The sequence below is a fragment of the Sinohyriopsis cumingii genome, chromosome 13 (assembly GCF_028554795.1).
Source record: "Sinohyriopsis cumingii isolate HCF-2022 chromosome 13, ASM2855479v2, whole genome shotgun sequence".
Classification (NCBI taxonomy): Eukaryota; Metazoa; Mollusca; class Bivalvia; order Unionida; family Unionidae; genus Sinohyriopsis; species Sinohyriopsis cumingii.
In genome coordinates, this window is record NC_142973.1 from 60,397,411 (window position 1) to 60,418,964 (window position 21,554).

Below are 21,554 nucleotides of genomic sequence, written 5' to 3' on the forward strand. Positions count from 1 at the left end.
GAAGGTAACACGTCTCTCTTTTGCTTTCACGTTCTTTCCCGCACTCCTAGTCTCATGATTCTTGATATCAGGAAATGCGTAGCCATGATGGGCGGCAATGTAAGCAGCGGCTTCTACCAGTTGACTGAGGGGGTATCCAGTGTAGGTTTGTCTGTAGAATTGGGGAAGAACTCTGACCCTAATCCCCATTGAGAAGGTCTTGGTTTAAAGGTGTCTAGAGATTTGTAGGCAACGTATTGTATGGCTCTAATAAACTGCCCTGCTTTGTTGACGTCATACAATGCTTGATCTAGTCCCATTTCGGTGTACTTCTCAACGAGGGTCAGCGTCCCCCTCTTCCTCCTCAACCGCCTTAATTTCCTCTTCTGGTTCTGATACTAATTCTTTAGTTGAGGTAGATAGTTTCAAATCCGCTGCTATGGTGTCTGTCGCTTTTATTGTTATTGTGGTTGTTCTTTCAGCTGAGATTGCCTGTAGTATCGGAGTGAGAAAAGAACGTTGTTGTTGTAGGGTTTAACGCCATTTTTCAGCACGCGATAGGCTATACATGGTGGCCAGTATTAATGGTGGAGGAAGAACCCGGGAAAAACCCGGAAAGAACCACCGACCCACGAGAAGCTACTGGCAAGCTTTCTCACATACCCACATTAGCCGAATCCGAGACTCGAACCCACGCAGACAAAGGTGAGATGACAGTGATCCGTAACGGAGAGCGCTTTAGACCACTCGGCCACTCGGGGCCCCAGAAAAGAACGTAGTGCCTCCGATAATTACATTTGAATTTGCCATACCGTTTGTCTAACATAATTGACCCTTTGTTTTGCCACCACTCTTTCCGGGGCAGGTTGTTTGTTAGTTATAGTCGGCTGTTGACTAGATGTTATTTGTGTTCTCGAGGTGGGTGGAGTGCTAACTGGCTAGGTCTGCATTTCTTGCTCCCGCTACTGTTGCGTAAATTTCTTCCCTCTACACCGAGTTCTGGGCCTAATTCTTTTAATTTCGTTGTACCCGAACTTACATTATCCATATTATCACCAACAAAAAAAAAAAACGCACAAACCTAAAAGAAACACTCACTCACTCACTTTTTTACAGAACATTACTATTTTGAAAATTTTGATAAGCGACGGAAACGAAGGACTTAGAGTCGCACTTTCTAACCAAGATAAAGAAATCATGTGCTGATAGACTCACTTCTGTATTTTTTCTTCTAACTGACTAACATATCATAGGCAATGGAATGTTATTTCTTTTCGAGAGTATGGGGTAGCCCTGAAATTTTTTTTTTGGAACTTGAAGCTATGGCGATCGCTTAGGTTATAAGATGGCGGCCTCCTCTGAAGACAGGCTTTCTCACAGGATAAGGTCTGCTTCTTCGGAAAAGAGAAGAAGAACTCTTTGGTGTCGATACAACTGTTGACAAAGCCTCTGTCAGGTTCATGCTGCTGCTGTTGCTGCTCTCTCTCTGCTGTTTATAAAGTCTGTACTTCTCCATCCATTCTTCTTTCTCCTTCTTGAATTCCTCCTTGAAGAGCTCTTCTTTCAGGTCTTCAGTGACTTTCAACATTATGATATTGTCTATCTCTTCAGGTCTCGGTATCAGACTTGTCATGATCCTATGCAAATTCACATAGGCTTCGTTCAACTTGGCTAATCTTGAGCACATCTTCGTAGGAAGATGAGTTAACAATGGATGGGCAGACTGGAGACTACCCCGTTTTTATGGTCAGAGCGCGGACGTGAAGGAAAACATTACTACACGGTTTTCGAGCCGGAACTTTCAAATAGTGTTATGGGAGGGATAGAGAGAAGTCAAAGAGCATGAATCAAGATTCATATAGCCAAACAAACCACAAAGGCATTTTTTTCTTCAAAACACAACATTTTTTTATTCATACTAACAAACAACTCTAACATTTTTTAACAATAATCCAACAATATAACATCAAACATTTTTTAAAAAATGACAAACATTTTTTCTCAATTCACACTCTACTTTAAACAGGGCTGACAACGTTGTGAATGAAATTGTGATTTCCACTGTTGGAAGTCATTAGGCCATTGATGGACACTACGTTTCCTAGCTTGAGACAAAAGATAAGCATAATGGTCACAGAACCATCGATCTACTTTCACATCGTTTCTTGAAGAAGAACGAGGATCAAAATGAGTCACTAAATGTTCTAAGGAATAGCCCAGGCTGCGATGATGCAGAAAATACACACAGTACTGTCCACACACCAAGGAATCTGTGCCTTGTAATTTCACATTATTGAATCGGGTGGTCTGAGCATTTCTTCTCATAAAGTCAATGATATCGTCTTCCAAAGGGGGCAATCCGTACGAATCAAAATATTCCACACATCCTTCTTGAGGAAAGTAAACGGCTACCCAGTGGGTTCCTGGGAGATGACTGTCGTCCGTGTTGATCACATAAGCTTGATGGTCTTGAGGTTTGCAATGAGGGAGTTCATCTTTAGCACAGACGACAGGATTCCAAGAAGCCGTGTACGAACTGTGGTTCAAAAGGTAATAAAGTTCCCAGGTATCCATTGTTTTGTGTGTTTTCTTCTTCTTCTTCACAGGTAATAATAAGTCATCAATTCGATCCTGACTTTTTGCTTGAAAATGTCTGACAAATAACCGTTTCTTCGTTTCGTCTCCTCACTTTGATTCAGGAGAGCTTCGATACGATCGATCTCTTGAGTGGTTAATGGTGGACAAGAATGTTCACGCAAGTCTTTATACCACTGATGCAACACGTCTTCGTCCGAGATGAGACTCCAAGCATCGTCCAGACACTCGTCCAATTTTTCTTCTTGACTCAGCATCAGGCATTTATCGTGTTTAATTTGACTGGGATGATCGTTATGACATCCATAGCAATCTTTCTTGATCAATTCCTTAATTTTTTTCTGTCAAGACTATAGCATAACAGGAAACTAAATGTGATTCTTGTTCTGGCCATCTAGACTTCATCATGATGACTTCTTCGTCTTTGTCTTGGGGTTCTCCTTCCTCAGGATCTTCACATTCCATGTCCAAAAAATCCCTACTATACAAACATTGATAAAAGTCTTCCATGACTTATAATAGTCTAGAATGACTTCTCTCAAACTGTTGGTTTATATCGTATTGTCCAATTCAGCATACAGGATGACGTTCACCGTATTATCTGCGCGTAGATTTTCTGCAAACTGAAATTCCACACGCATCAGGCCGGATTTTATAGGGTGAAAATGTCCCTCCTCGCTGTCTTGACTTACAATTCGTTAGAGAACCGTTTTCGAAAATGGAGTTTCACTGTAACTTTCCCTTTGGAGAATGGAATATTGTGTCCCAGATCTCCTTTTATAGCAATGTTGACAGTGTCTAAATACGACTTACTGACGGGCAAATAGTGAGGATGTACAAATTCACGGTGTACGTGATAGGTGTTTGCACCTTCCTGGTCATTGTTTGTGGTACTATCCACTTTGAAAGGAATGACACGCAGTAACGGAACAGAGGTGTGTCCCACCACGTTGTACTCCACCACATCGGAATACACAAAGATCAAATTAAGTCCTTGGTTCAGTTCTACCGGGTTTCCAAAAGCTCTGTAAAAATCCATATTACTTTTGATCTTGGGGCTCATATTGTTTGCGACCATTTCTGCATGTCCACCCAAAATTTCAAACAAACTACTATTGAACCTGAGGGACAATGTGTCCGTATCTTGAAATTTGATCACGAGACGATGAGCCACTTTATGGTACTCAATCTTCACACTTTTTTTTGGCTCTGTTCAGTGCTTTGCCATAGGCTAAGTTGAACCTGTCCGCAATAGTGTCCACCAAATGTTCACCACTAAATTAATAACCTGAAGGAATTTTCAAGGTGTAGATAATGAAGGCTGGATTGCTGGCTGGTCTTGTGTCCCCTAAAAACCCGATTTTGTTGATTTCTTCCTCCAATTGGACATTCAGGATTTCCACCTCGAAAGTGTTTTGCTTTTCGGTGATGTTTTTGATTTGTGTTGGGTGAATGATTTCCACTAAAGCCACTTCCCAATGGGCTTCTTGATCTAACTGGATGGTCTGAGGTAATTTGACCGTGTAACAGCACAACGTGTCCTTGGGAAACACCTCCATGGAACTGTCACTGGGTAAGGTTAAGTAAAATTGGTTGTTATTGCTCATAATTCCAGAGTTTTGTGGCTCTCCGAGGCGATACTGGAAGTTAGAGGAGTGTCTCCGCCCAAAATGGGGTTGTTGTTGGAGTGTTGACTGGCACTGACACTGGACACAAGGTTCTCGTTGTTCCCGTTCGAGGAGAATTTCAGGGAGGGATTAGGAAGCAGGTAACCGATGTAACTGCTCAATACAATGGTCCACAAGTGTTTGTCTCCTTGTTGCAAACTCAAATTGGCAATGGCTGCACCGATGACACAATACACCACGAAGGTTTGGCAGAAAAAGACGATTTGCGTTTTAGGCACACGTTTTCCATACCACACCCACAAGGGTTGTATTTGTAAATCTTGCAGAGAAGAATTGGGTGAAGGAGTGATCGCAGTAGCTGAATCTGTGTGAAAGGGCATGATGGTCACTTCTTTTTATAGTGCGAAGCGTCGATGCAAGAATGAAAACTGGGTGGATATCCTTTCCAACGTACTTTGACTTCTTTGACACGTCGTTTGCACACTTTACGGTTTCTGCGTTTGACAATGCCTTTGATGTCGTACACGTCGTCTTTTTTGGTGACACGACTTGATTTGAAATGAGTACGGGCTAGCGTTTTGTTATGTACTTAACACCCATGGCTGTCTTTTTGAGCACCTTTTTCCTCCTTTACCACGCTCGGACAGAAAAATGAGTGTGTGGTGAGACTATTCCCACTCATGTTTAAAGCCTTTCAGTCAGGTTGTTAAGGACTAGTTAGTCCTACACCTGAGTGGCTAAATTTAAAAGTAGTCTGTGAGTACATAAAAGCCTGGGAGATGAGGCTCTCTTTCCTTCCCCAGGAGTAATTAAAAATCACGCGGTGCGTTATTAAACCAGTGATATATGCTCCATTAGAGCGAAAATCACTTTAATTCAAGTAAGCAAGCAAGCAAGTTCGGGTACCGTCTCTAGCACTCTTGATGACACCAACTGTCTGGGTTATTTTCTTTCTTGCAAGCCCCTATGTTCCACTTCTGTTTGTGATAATAACTTGTGATACTTCACATTTTCTAAAGTGGAAATCTTTACAAGCCGTACAAAATACAAAACTTATATGACTTTGGCTTTTGACACTTGCACAGACTCTTCACTTTATAAGTGTCACGAGAAAATTGTATATCCCATTTTTACCATTTTCAAAAACACGCACACACTTGCAGCTTGACCAGAAATATGTACATCTTGTTTTGTGGATAAGTCACAGACAAGTCCAATTCCATAGGTCGTTATGAACGTTAGGAATATCCCCTCATTTTTTCAGAAATATCAAAGCTTGTATGTGCATTTTTCCTTTTCCACTCTATATTAGTGCTTAGATTTGTTCCAAAAAAAGAAAAAAGAAACGAAACAATTTTGAAGAAAAAAAACAACTGAATTTTGAATTCAGGTTTCTCTCTGTTTATAATTTTTTTTCAAGTTGATGGTGCATGACAGAGTACATTCGCCTACCTTTCCAAAGTGAGAGACATTTCTTCACATGTCACTGCCTTTGTTAAATTCGGTTTCATTGGTTAGTTATCGTTAATCTTTAATTTTTTGATGCATTTCTTTTTGATAGAAGATTTAAGGCTTTCTAGTGTTGTAACGGTATTTATGTTGTTTAGTCTGTTGATGAAATTATCTATAGCAAAGTGCTTAAGATTCTTTCAGGCTTTTTATTATTTCAAGCCCTACAAAAGGAGACCAAGTTTGTCTTCAAAGAGGATTGAAACTCTAAATTACACGGGTGTGAAGGAAAACATCGTTATGTTCATTCTAATCATGCTTGCCGTATCTCTTTGTGTTTTAGAGGTCATATTTCTTCTTAAGTAAATACACGCATCAATAGACAGACAGATTGGGTCATCATCCTTGAGTTTCACTGTACTTTCGGTTCTTTACTTCATACAAACCCCAAATTCATTAGTTTGAAGAAAAAAAAAAAAAAAAAGATAACATACCCCTCAATACTGTAACACGTCTGTTCTGACTCTACCGATGTGAGTGTGAGCGTTTATGTTAAAATGTTTAAGTGAGATATAAAAAAATATGGTCAGCTCGAAAACGCGAACCAATACTGTGACGCTCAGTATTTTGATGTGGTAAGAAGAAATGGTACAACACACACAAAGAGGGCTTGTAAGTTCACATTTCAGTCTGTCTGCACTGTAATGGTAACAACGCAAGAACATAGGGATTATTATGCCACACAGTCCTAGAACAAAACAATGCATCACCCGTTGTAAGCCATTTCATTGGCTATACTTATTTTCTTACCGCGTTCACTTCGAATTGACTTGAGTAGCTATTCACACAGTGACGAGAATGGCCATGCTTTACTGGGTCTATCCTATAGGCGATTTATATAAAAAAAAGATTTTAAAAAATTAGACTAATGCACGAACAATGGTTCCATGGGCGATCCCATGGAAATTGTGTCCGTCTTATTGCAAAATACATCAACATTTAATTTAACCGTGCAGACCGCTAGAACAAACCTCTGATCATATACATTTTGAAAAGTGTTGTGTGACACGGATCGCCATTGTCGCTTGGTGTCTGCTTTCTTCTTCGAAAAGAGATCGTTTCGTCTTGACTATAAAAATTTAATTTGACTAAGTTTTACGCACTACTTGAATACCTGCTTCGTCTAAGAAAGAGAGACAAAAGTCAAGATACCTAATATCGTTGTCAGGAGAAAGGACACTGAAATTCAGAGTGCCCTACGAGAAAAGATAAGAAACAGAAACAAGACGAAACAGAGAAGAGGGATGCAGAAGAAGAAGAAGAAATTGAAGATGATGAAGAACTTGTGCCAGTAAAGACATGGAAATGGAAAAAATTGACAATGTGAGCCGATGCGTTGGCCCTGATGTGAAATTTCATACTACCTTCTAAAAGAGAATAGACCAAAAAGAAAACGTAAGTGTCTCTTGGTCTTGACATTGTATAATAAGGATGGCGTGTTTTGTTTTTACTCACACTTTATGAAATTGTGCTCTTTCACCTCTCTCTATCCCTCTGGATCATGTTTTAGTTAGAATTGAAATGGAAGGATGTTTTCCTTCACGCACGCTCTTTAGGCATGCAAGTCCGTAAACAATAGTCAGTCTATTCATCCATCATTTTGTGTCTTGATGTTTCCTAAATCACACACTGATGCCATAAAATAACGGGATAAATGGGTTTTGTAATGTTGGGAGTGGGGGGGTGGGGTGTTGGTGTTTGGCAGAGTTGGTCATTGCAGGTGAGGGCTTAGGTGCTTTCAAAACACTTTTTCTTCTTCACTCTGTGTTGATAGTATATTTGGGGTTCGTATGCGTTCGCGTACGTTTGTGTGGATAGTTTATTTGGGGTTTGTTTTTTCCTCTTCCCTGTGTGTGTGTGTGTGTGTGTGTGTGTATGTTCGCGTACGTTGTGTAGATCGTATATTTGGTTGTTTTTTTTTCTTCTTCCTCCCGAGTGTGGATAGCATATTTGGGGTTTGTATGCGTTAGCGACGTTGTGTGGATAGTATATTTGGGGTTTGCATGCGTTCGCGTACGTTTGTGTGGATAGTTTATTTGGGGTTTGTATTATCTCCCTTCTGTGTTGATAGTATATTTGGGGTTTGTTTTTTCCTCTTCCCTCTGTGTGTGTATGTGTGTATGTGTGTGTGTGTGTGTGCGTATGTCTGCGCGCGTACGTTGTGTGTGGGTGTGGGTGTGTGTATTGGTCTCTGTTTGTCCCTATAAACTCACTTTATCCCTATCAGATACACTCTACCTACCTACCTGCAGTAGCGTGTATTCAGGTCAGCCACTTGCAACACTGTTGACACTTATCCCCTAGTGTTCAGTACAGTGACGTCACTGACGCTGGAAATTTCGAGACTATAAATATGGACTTGGGGATTTCCACAGGTTGTAGCTATACATATATACTAGAGTTCATAAACAGGAACGTCACTCAAGCTGAGGCTATAAAAAGATAGTGGGATTTTCCAAAGGAATAACCCACAAGTTGGAGCTATAAATAGATGGTGGAATTTCATAGGAATTTTAGCTGATTATAGCTATAAATAGATACATGGGTGTTTATCGACGATCGTCACACAAGTTGATTTTGTAAGTAGTTACTAATTTTATCCATTTTATTCTAAACCGTTGTAACTTAATTTTCGGGGATATGTTTATTTTCCTTTAAATTCTGGGACAATTTCGTCATTTTAGCGTTACTTTTAGTCACATCCATTTTGTCGTTGAGCATTTCCTTGATTATAGCTATTTATAGCATCATTACAATTATGCAAATTTTTGAACACCCCAGCAAGATTTCAGGTCTTGGTAATGCTTTATATATAAATCTCACGCTTGTACTAGTGTATGTATGTCTCTGTCTCTGTTGTGTTTGACCCTCTACCATCATTGTCCCTAGACAATCCCACCATGTTCAATTTCCCTTGACGCTAGACAGTCCCACGATTTTTCTCCATATTCAATTCCCCTTGACGCTAGACAGTCCCACGATTTATTCCCATGTTAAATTCCCCTTGTCCCTAGACAAGCCCAAACTCTATTCCCATGTTAAATTCCCATTGTCCCTAGACAAGCCCAAACCCTATTCCCCATGTTAAATTCCCATTGTCCCTAGACAAGCCCAAACCCTATTCCCCATGTTAAATTCCCATTGTCCCTAGAGTGGCCCAGGGTTTTTCTCCATGTTAAATTTACATAGTCCCCAGAGTGGCCCAGGGGTGTTTTTAATGGTAATTCCCATTGTCCCTAGGGTGGCCCACTTCACTACTCACGTAGTCCCCAGAGTGGATATTGCCTTTTTAACATGGAACTCCCCTAGTCCCTAGACCGTCCCACCTTACTACTACCACTCGAATTCATTAGGAACACTATAATTTGGAATTGTGATAGAACTTATTGGACTATTTTGAATTTAATTCACAATACAGTATTTCTTAAATTTTCACTTTACACTCAAGGGAAACAAATTTTTTGTTGAATTTTACTAAACTTGGTTTTTGCTCTTTTCTGTTACTTAAAGACCATAGAATCGTAACACTTGACATTTTCCTTTTGTCACGGAGTTTTCCAGCCCGGAATCGAATGGGCTCATACAGATAGCTCAGTGTAATTCAAATATAGGTGTGGATACGTTTTCACGCAACCAACCAATGCAATTTTTTTCATTGCTCTTTATTGCTGGTATGGACCTAAATGTTTCCTGAAATGTAGCAAGCATTTGATTTGCCTTTTCCTTTCGGCAAGGGTTTTTCCATTCGGGAATCTGAGAGGCGCATGCAACCAGTTCAATTTAATTCAAATATATGAGCTGATATCTACCTTTTCATGCAACTAAACGACGAAATGTTTCGAACGAAGCTCTTGATTTATTGCAGGAAGTTACCAGCTTCCTGAACTATGGTATGCATTTCCTTGGCCTTTTCCTTAATGCAAGAGTCTTCCATACCAATACAAGATGAGCACAAATATTTGTTTAAAAAAAGTAAAGTTATAAAAAATATAAAATTTTAAAAAAAATCAGTATTATTATCAGCTAATAATTGTACAAAACCTATGAAGAGAAACACCGGCTGCTGTTGGATTAGGAATAATAAATTTTTATTTACATATATGTATGTATGTATGTATGTATGTATTTCAGTGCTAACGTATATAGGCCTACTGTAGTTCATTTTTTTTAAATGATACTATCATACAGGTGTCGGTTGTTACTGCTATTAATAATATAGATTTGTTTAATAATGTAATATACTTATGAGCCGAAGCACAAATTGTATGGATTTAATTTTATACAAAATAATCATTTGCCGCCATCGTCCCTTTATCTGTCATTTTTTCATACAGTTTCGTTTCCCTTTACTATGTATTCTGTACTTGTTAATTATTTTCCAACCTCCGTATGATTTTGTTTTGTATAATGGAGAGGAACTTGTAAGGTTTTGTGAACTTTTTTCCTATTCTTTTGCCGGTATATTACTTGGATGGCAAAAAACATGTTTAAAACTAACAAAACAAAATTGCACGTGTCAACACAATTAAAACTGGTCAGATCATAACATTTTAGTTGTCATTTAAGAGTTTAATTTTGGTGGGGGGTTTTCTGAGTTTATCGTGATATAAACTCTCAGTTGCCAAATCACACAGCAAATAACGCCCGTCCATACCAGCAGTAAGATTTTGAGTTTCCCAGCTTTTCGTTTTTTTTAAATCTAGTGAAAGAAAGAATCATTTATATTCAGAAGAAAAAAAAATCAGCAAGGATGTTTCATTTGATTCTGTCAACTCAATTTGTTGAATTTTCTAAATAATATGTAAACGCACTATTGCTATTATTTTTTAAAGGCACGCAAATGAGTATGCCTTCCAGTTCAGCGTTTACGTTAGCCACTTTGTAGGTAACTCTATAGAAGTTAGTATAACGTAGTTCTCCGTACAGTTTATGCAGAAATAAACGCTATTGGGTCTGATCACATGATTAATCAACTGATGCAACTGCAATTATCAATGCTTATGTGCCCGTTTTGATCATTAGACCATGTATTTGGGCCATACAGTTATTAATTCTAACTGAGAGACAAGCCTAGAATACATTATTGTAATAAGAAAGAGACCCAAATATTTAATCAAATTCAAATTAAACAATTTAGTCTTACATTTTTAGTTTCTAAAATTTAACCAAAGAAAATGACAAAGCCACAAACATTTAAATATTATTTTGAAACAAGCATTATAAATATGCACGAGATCACATTCCCGATATTATCACATAATTCTCTTCATCTAATCAGACCACAGTGGTCTCTGATTTCACGAGTGAGAAATCTTAGCTTTACAAGTACATCTATAAAGGGTTCTTTTAAAAGTAAATAAGGGGTCCCGGGTAGCCGCGTGGTCTAAAGCGCTCTCCTCTGTCCGCGTGGGTTCGAGTCACGTGCTTTTCCAATGTGAATATGTCAGAAATTGCCAGTAGCTTCCCGTGGGTCGTTGGATCTTACCGGCTGTTCCCTGGTTCTCGCTCCACCAGTTATGCTAGCAGCCATGTATAGCCTATCCTGCGCTGAAAATGGCGTTATAACCCAAGCAACAACAAAAGTAAATATGAATTTTTTGCTGAAGTTATTAAAAATTTAACAAATAAAAAAATATTTGGCCTGGTCGATTGGCTTTTGATTACTTTGTCTATTTGTAGCTATTATAAAGTAATTTAGGTACTTCTATCCTACCAGTTAGAATTAAATATAATAACGAGTTTCTGCTTTGCTCATTTGAAGTCATTGCCCAATACGTAATGAAATGACCGAAACGGGCTTGTAACCCTCCCGATTTGGTACTCTAATAACCCGCCACCGATTTGTTAACAAAAGTAACAACTTTATGTATCATACAGCGATAAAATACAACATTCAAGAAGTGAGATGCAAAATCGCCGGACTCCAAATTAGTGTATAGAGATGGAAACAACAGTCACTGCACGGCCGACAACTTAACGCAGCCATCGTTAATGTTCAACCCTGATAATGTCCCTTTAAACAACGTCTCTTATCAATGAACAAGAGTATTAAAGGATAAAGCGAATAGCGATTTCAGATCCTATCGAGACAATTATAGATTTAATAAGAGGAAAATAAAACTAGATATGACTTATTTCATAATAATTACAAATATTTAAGAAAAGAAAATTACTTTGAAAAATAATTTAAATGATCTAAGAAAAACTTTAAAAATATGTAAAAATGTACTATTATTAACCCGTTTAAATCATATATACATAAGCAATTGTTGACGGACGCACGGCGTCTTTGGTCAAGAAATCTAAAATATTTAATTTTGGATGGTCGAGAGACCAAGTATAATATATAAAATAGCAGCAGACAAGTTTTTTCAAACGTGTAGCAACAAGTGATAGTTTGATTCTTTTTTCAGTTATTTATATATATTGGTTATTTCACACCCTCTCGTTTGTCTCCCTTTGATTTAAAAAAGAAAAGCACAAATGCGATAAAAGATTTACAGAATTTAGTCATTTCATTTATTGAATTATAATTTCAAACCTGATTATGCCTTGGGACTGGGAGTGGGCCTAACACCGCTTTTCGTCTGGCGTTTCATTCCACACGGAAGTTTTCAGTCTTGAAGACGACCCTGCTCGCCAGTCATTTCCAGTTCCTGGACAGGTCTATTTTCAGAGAAGGGGTCTATGCACTACTACACATGTATGTACATTGAATGAAAATACTAAGTCGGCTGTTTCCGATATTTACAATCTCAAATCAAGCAAAGGAAAAGAATGACAACTTCAAATTTGCCTTTCACGTGGATTTAACATGTGGCGTAATTTCTGTTATGTGCAGTGGGATATAACTCTAAACTCTCAACCTTACGGTAATTTACGGAATTATCTGGCAGTTACCGAATAGGATAAACTAGGTCAATCTGTTGTCGAAAGAAAATAGACTCGCCCACAGTGTACGAAACATGGCGCCGTATTATTACGGAAAGTTCGTTCAGCATGAAAGGGGAAGAGAATGTTAGCGTTAAAGCCATTCCAGTCAGTTTGAAATTATTAATCAATGAATGAATTGACTAAATTCTCTGCACTTTTTTATCACATTAAAGAGTTCCTTTATTGAAATCGAAAGGGGGTACAAACAAACAGGAGTTAGATTCACACTATAGCGTCACCGATTATAAAAATTAAAAACATGAGGGATATATATCAAAAAATGTACAAAACGGGACCATATCAATAATCAATTAATAGTTTCTAATCCTATTGTTGCCAGGGATCCCTAAGTTCAACTGACTGGCTTTTCAAACCAAATGAAAGCTTCCCATGTCATCAACAAGGCAGACTGCACAGTATCTTTTTCTGGTTTCTACTCGGCAAGCCATATCGTTCAGAATGGATGAGTTGGAGCGATGGTAGGGTGAGCTGATCGTAGAGCGAGCTTGGGAGTAATCGTAGGGTGGCTGAGCTGAAATAATAATAATAATAATAAAACAATAATAATCATACTAGAGTGAGCATGAGTAATCGTAGGGTGAGCAAAAGTAAGCTTATATCGTAGTGCGAGCTTGAGAGAACAAAACAAAACAAAAAATGAGTTCCCTGAACATCCCAATGGGGTAAATAATGACCAAATAATTTAGCTATCTGATGAGTGTGAAAGCCAGTTATGGGTAATTTGCATTAAATAATTCAAAATTACGTAGTGATTGGGGAAAGTATTAAAAAAAAGTGTTAAATTGTAATCTGATCAGATATAAGTTTACATTGTATTATGGTGGAACCTTTTGAGAAGATTGTGGGAGTTCACCGTAATAAACATTTTCATTGCCTTTTACAAACTGAAAATCTGTCACCAAAGACGTATGACTTTGTGCGGGACATATTTGGACAGTTTTTTCAGGTAATCATGTGATCAAATTTGTCCTGATATGCCTTTCTTGGTTAACATTTGCCATTTTGAATATTTGTCATGATGTCATTACCCTACCCCGCGAAAAAGACAACAGAAAAAAGATGTATATTTTGTCATTTAGCGTATTCGTCATCATTTGTCAGCCATTATCTGTACAGTCATAAAACGTTAAGTTATTACATAAGTAGAAGCCGAGGGTTATGTTACACGTGTACGACTCTGGTTTGTAATAACGTTTTCTGCTTGTTTTAACTTTTTACCAAGAAACTTTATATTTCTTCATATATCTATATGTCTGTGTGATTTGGATTTTTTAACGTGCTTTTAACAATTTTTCAGTCACATCGCTACGATGTCTGCAGTGTGACAGTTTATAGTGATGTCATGCCGCAGACATGTAGCATGATGTCCCACCCAGTCACATTATCCTGACACCAAGCCGACCAGTCATAACACTAACCTCTTAGTGCTGAGCGCCAAGCGAGGCAGCTGTTAGTACCACTTTTTAAAGTCTTTGGTATGACTCGGCCGGAGATCGAATCCACGACCTCCCGCATCCGAGGCGGACGCTCCAACCACTAGGTCACCGGAGCGGTCCAAACATCTATATCATATTATTTCATAATATTGTTTTTATTTAAGTCATTTGGGTTAATGACAATATTATTATGATTGGTAATTAAAACTCTGTGTAACGCACTTTAAGGTGCGGTCACGTCGTGTACAAGAGTATATCTAGAATACGTTGTGAAATTTCCTTTCATAAACCTAGGTTATTGCCAAGTTCACGTCAAAAACTAATTTGGTTAAAGTAGGCCAACAAATTAATGCAATGCAGGCCTGAGGTTTATGCACGTCCTAGTTGTTGACTGACTAAATAATTTTTTTTTCAAAAGTCAGACCGTGACTTTTAACATAGTTTATTATAATAATAATAATAATAATAATAATGAGGACTTTGTATAGCGCCTAATCTTTAGAAACTCTAAGCGCTTTACAACATTAGACAACACCTATAACATAAAAAACATATATAATGATATGATTACAAAAACAAACACCATGAAATTAGAAAACATAAAAAACATGATGAGAATATTTAAGGTAGGAAACATTTTTAGGTCTTTAAGTTTGTTCTTGCAGTCGAAATAAGTGAGTTTTGAGAGCACTCTTGAATGGGATCACTGTATCTTTGTGTCTAAGTTCAGTGGACAATTCATTCCACGTTGCTGGGCCCTGGTATGCAAAAGAACGTTGTCCATATGACTTCGTTTTGGTAGTGGGAATAATGAGTATACGATTGTCAGAAGAGGGGCGTAAGTATCTTGCTGGCGTGTACACATCTGTGAGGTCGGATAGGTATGTTGGACTAGAGTCCGTCAGTGAAACGTAGCACAGAGAACAAATTTTGTGTTTGATTCTGGATCGCATGGTTAGCCAGTGTAGGGTACAGAGCAGCGGGGAGGTGTGCTCTGATCGTGATACTCTAAGTATGATCCGAGCAGCTGTGTTTTGAACTTTTTGAAGTTTCTGGAGTAGATATTGAGATGAACCAGACAGAATTGAGTTAAAATAGTCCAGTCTTGAAAGTACTAATGAACACACAAGTGTTTTAGTGGCATCAACTGAAAGATATTTGCGAATGAAGCTGATGTGTCTCAGCTCAAGATATGCAGCCTTGCATATGCTCATGACATGTTGGTGCAATGTGAGAGTACTGTCCAGAGTAACACCTAGATTTCGTACTGATTGTGTGAATTTAATGTTGGTCTTGCTGATATTTATTGTTTGAGGTAAAAGATGTGAATGAGAAAGTCTTTGTGTTGTGATCAGAATGGTCTCAGTTTTATCATCATTCATCTGCAGCTTGTTACATGTCATCCATGATTTCACATCAGAAATGCACCTCTCTACACCTTGGATGGAAGCATCAACTTCAGTTGGGTGGCTAGATTTGTATATTTGTTGTTGTTGTTGTTGTTGTTGTGGGGTTTAACGCCATTTTTCAGCACACGATAGGCTATACATGGCGGCCAGTATTAATGGTGGAGGAAGAACCCGGAAAACCCCGGAAAGAACCACCGACTCAAAGCTACTGGCAAGCTTTCTCACATGCCCACATTGGCTGAATCTTAGACTCGAACCGCCGCAGACAGAGGTGAGATGGCAGTGATCCGTAACGAAGAGCGCTTTAGACCACTCGGCCACTCGGGGCCCCTGATTTGTATATTTGGGTGTCATCAGCGTACAATTGGTGAGACACTGGATGATGATCTATGACACTTGAGAACGGCTGAGTGTATAGAATGAAGAGAACAGGTTCAAGAACAGACCCCTGTGGAACACCACAACATAGATTAACTGGGATGGAGTGTATTCCATTTGCATTTGTTGACCAAGTAGGACTTGAACCACAAATACATGCTGGAGACGGTGAAGTAATACATCATGGTCCATTGTGTCAAATGCTGCAGACAAATCAAGGAGGGTGAGGACTGTAATCTTTCCGCAATCCAAAGCAGAGAGAATGTCATTAACTACTTTTAGAAGAGTAGTTTCGGTACTGTGGCAAGGGCGATATGCAGATTGTACATTGATAAAAAGACTGTTTGAATTCAGATGAGATACAAGCTGGGATAGAACAACCTTTTCTAAGATTTTTTATATGAATGGGAGATTAGAAACTTGGCGTAGTTCTTTAAATCGTCATGGTCGAGTGTTGGTTTCTTCAGCAGAGGCTTTACAATGGCAGTTTTGAAAATGATGGGAATTCCCCTGATGAGAGAGAGGTATTAATAACATCAGTTAGTGAAGGAAATACTGGATCTAAGCACTCACGCAGCAGTGATGTTGGAATTCGATCAAGTTCACATGACTTTGGTGCACTCTTCATCAGGAGTGTACGTACGAAATCCACAGAGACAGGTTCAAATGCTGCGAATGGTTGCCGCTCAAATTCGGTATCCCACCTGTATGGTGACGACGAGTCAACTGAAATTGTATTGTCAAGTTATCTCTAATGGTTTGTACTCATGCATGCTTAATCTATATTGTTAGTTGGCTTCTTCCACCATGAATGTATGTTATCCATAATTGTATTCTGTAATTGACTTTGGTCCAAAATCAAGTTGTATCTGACTATGGACATTCATTTTGTAAACAACATAATATACTAATAATATTTCTCTGTGAGTATGGATTAAATATTAGGATCATTATCAATGGAGGTAAACATCGTTTTCTTAATGGGAATCTAGGGCATGATTGGTATTCCCCTGTGGAAAAACCTGGTGCCGTGTTCTTTATTATAATTTTAGTCATAGACCTTATCTTGTTGACAGCTTAGAATGTTCTAGAAATGAACGTTTTGACCTTTATCCTGGTTCTATTTTTGTGTCGAAGCTTTTTATATAATGTTTACTGGAGAAATTACTCACTCTTGCCTTAAGATCTTGAAGCAGAGTCAGTCTTATTGTGGTGTTCAATTTTTCAATTAGGCGGAATTTTTTATTCAAATTATTATTCACTGGAAGCACAAAAAATTGATCATCAATAGTATTCTTAGATTTAAACATTAATGTGCAATTATAGAGAATTCAAACAAGTATATTTTGGATTATATTATTGTGATGCATCAAAATATTCTTTGCAATCCATGCTACGGGCACATGATCATATTCGAGACTACAGGCACATCAACACATTCAATATCAGGATATATCTGGAATGCCACTGAAATTCAATTGGAACCTCATACATTTGGACTTGTGCTAAGCTTGTATGACTATGTGGGGTTTATTTCAAAATAATGTAAGTTCTTTTAAAATTTTCCTTTTGTATTCTACGGAAATTAGTTGTTGAATTTTACAAAATTGTTGGTTCTTGCACTTTCGCGTTACTTAGTTTAAGACCATATAGTCGTAACAATTTCACAATACAGAATAATAAATACCTGGAATCTTTTCTCGTGATTCAGGAGTGTTGATTTGACGCGCAGTTAGCGATTATATATAGGAGCTAAAGCGCCGAGTTCTCATTCTTCAGTTACATAGTCTTGTGAAAGAAATTTTTATTTATTTATAATTTGTTCGTTGAATTTTCAGTGGAGAAACCATTTATTTCAACATAGTAAATTACTGAATTATACTCAAATTACTCAGAGACGTGGACATTTAATTAATTTCGTTGGATAACGTGAAACATTCAATGACTTTAGAGATATTCGACGCTACTTGATGTAAACTTGGATATTTGTCTAGTATTTCTTCAGTGATGCTAGCTTGCACATAAGAACATTAGAACTTTCATTTGGAAATTCGGAATACCTTTGGATCGTTTCTTTACTACTGTGAAAATTGATATTGCATTAGTAATATTCGAAGAATTCGTGCTGTAAGTTATTTTTAATTCTTTCAGTTTGTTTGATTTTATATTTTTGGAAAATAAATTTATATTTTGTAAAATATTATTGTTGGCTTCTACACCATTTTGTTACATAGTTTAAGCGCTAATGACGTTATACTAAAGTGTTTATTGTTTAGATTTCTTTAACGATTTCATATATCGAGTTAGATTAATTTTTTTATAGACTATTTTTCATTTTAAATAAGCATATCGATCTTTTCACAACATTTGTGTTTCTTATCTCATCTGGGACTACATGGCGCGACAGCAACATAGTCACTATGAACACGTGTAGTTGTTAGTTCGATTCTCTGGTTTCGAAACGTTGCTGATGTGTGGTGGCCAACCAAACACCGATGAGTTCTGCGCAGTTCTACATCTTCCTCCACATTAAAGATCTTGTCATGTATTTAAATTATTTAAGGAAGAAACTAAAGTTAGTATCGAACCGGAAAAAATTAAGATCATGGAACTTCATACATCTGCTTTACTTTGAGGTCTCCAACAACGTGCTAAATTTAATTTACCTCGAATTTACATTTTCAGTATGTTATAATAATTATGGTTTTGAGCTTAAGATTGAGTTCCTTTTGTATTCAAGAAAGTTCCTTTGATATTTATGTCATCACAACGAAATCTGAGCCGTCAAGATCACCTGCGATACAAGCACATATTCACCCAGGTCTATCCAACCCAGTTGTGTGACGTCACATCACATCCATCACCTATTTCATTTCTGCTCTATAATATTTGAAGGGCTAAATGAATTTAAACCGAATGTTGTTATCAAGCTTTACATTAAGAAGACCTATGCAAAATTGTATTTCACTATTTTCTGACAAAATTTAAGTTATTTCCCCAATTTAACTTAAAATTTTCCCTTTAATCACATAATACTACGCAGGTAACTGTGTCAAATTGACGCTTAATTAGTTTCTCCTAATGACCACATTTTTATTCCATGACGATATCTATTTAGAATTAGAAACGTTTTTATTTTAACAATTCCATATGTAACATGTAGAAAACGTATCCCACAAACAATAATCCAGATGCCCTATCATGGAGGTTTATAAATACAAGGGGAAAAACTCTGTCTAGGCAAAGTCTGATAACGTTCTAAATGTAAAAATTTTGTCTGACGCACCAACATAAGATTTTATTCACAAACACTGGCAAACATAATTACAAATATCAAATCTGATGTATCAATGTTTGAAAGAATGTTTCTCAATGATATAAGCCCATCCCTTAGTTAACTAAGTATTTACAATGCTGATTCCTGGATTTTCCATATTAAAAAATACTGTATCCAAATCTCACACACACACACACACACACACGATAATACCTGCCTTATACTGGTGTACATTATACATTGCATTACAGTGAACCCACAATTGAAGACGCCATGATATAGACGACCTGTCTGGAGAGACCATGTTCTCAATGCTCAGATTTATTATATAATGTTTGACCTGTGATGAGCAACCACCCTTTGAGAGAAAGCAATACCTTTTGACAGAGTGGTGCTCTTTAAAGACAGGTCCTTTCGTACTATTAAATAATGCAAGGGATCTCTGGCAATACCTGCCTTATACTGGGTACGTTATACATAGCATAAGCTATTACATAGCGTGTGTGCCTGTGTGATTTGGATATGTAACATACCTTTTTTTAAAAATCAGTCATATCGCTACAATGTCTGCAATGTGGCAGTTTATAGTGATGTCTAGCACTGGGGCATCATACCGCAGACATGTAGCAGCATGTCCCATCCAGTCACATTATCCTGACACCAGACTGGCCAGTCCTAATACTAGCCTCTTAATGCTGAGCGTCTAGTGAGGCAGCTGTTATCACCAATTTTATACGTTTTTGGTATGATTCGGCCAGGGTTCAAACCCGTGAGCTCCTGCATCAAACCTGGACCACTAGAATCATCAATAAATGTAAGGGATCCATGGCAATATCTGCCTTGTACTGGTATACATTATACATCATATAAATTATTATATAATGTAAGGGATCCATGGCAATATCTGTCTTGTACTGGTATACATTATACATCATATAAACTATTATATGTGTAAGGGATCTATGGCAATATCTGCCTTGTACTGGTATACATTATACATCATATAAACTATTACATAATGTAAGGGATCCATGGCAATATCTGCCTTGTACTGGTATACATTATGCATCATATAAACTATTACATATGTAAGGGATCCATGGCAATATCTGCCTTGTACTGGTATACATTACACATCATATAAACTATTAGATAATGTAAGGGATCCATGGCAATATCTGCCTTGTACTGGTATACATTATACATCATATAAATTATTATATAATGTAAGGGATCCATGGCAATATCTGTCTTGTACTGGTATACATTATACATCATATAAACTATTATATGTGTAAGGGATCTATGGCAATATCTGCCTTGTACTGGTATACATTATACATCATATAAACTATTACATAATGTAAGGGATCCATGGCAATATCTGCCTTGTACTGGTATACATTATGCATCATATAAACTATTACATATGTAAGGGATCCATGGCAATATCTGCCTTGTACTGGTATACATTACACATCATATAAACTATTACATAATGTAAGGGATCCATGGCAATATCTGCCTTGTACTGGTATACATTATGCATCATATAAACTATTACATATGTAAGGGATCCATGGCAATATCTGCCTTGTACTGGTATACATTACACATCATATAAACTATTACATAATGTAAGGGATCCATGGCAATATCTGCCTTGTACTGGTATACATTATGCATCATATAAACTATTACATATGTAAGGGATCCATGGCAATATCTGCCTTGTACTGGTATACATTACACATCATATAAACTATTACATAATGTAAGGGATCCATGGCAATATCTGTCTTGTACTGGTATACATTATACATCATATAAACTATTATATGTGTAAGGGATCTATGGCAATATCTGCCTTGTACTGGTATACATTATACATCATATAAACTATTACATAATGTAAGGGATCCATGGCAATATCTGCCTTGTACTGGTGGTATACATTATGCATCATATAAACTATTACATATGTAAGGGATCCATGGCAATATCTGCCTTGTACTGGTATACATTACACATCATATAAACTATTACATAATGTAAGGGATCCATGGCAATATCTGCCTTGTACTGGTATACATTATGCATCATATAAACTATTACATATGTAAGGGATCCATGGCAATATCTGCCTTGTACTGGTATACATTACACATCATATAAACTATTACATAATGTAAGGGATCCATGGCAATATCTGCCTTGTACTGGTATACATTATGCATCATATAAACTATTACATATGTAAGGGATCCATGGCAATATCTGCCTTGTACTGGTATACATTACACATCATATAAACTATTACATAATGTAAGGGATCCATGGCAATATCTGTCTTGTACTGGTATACATTATACATCATATAAACTATTAT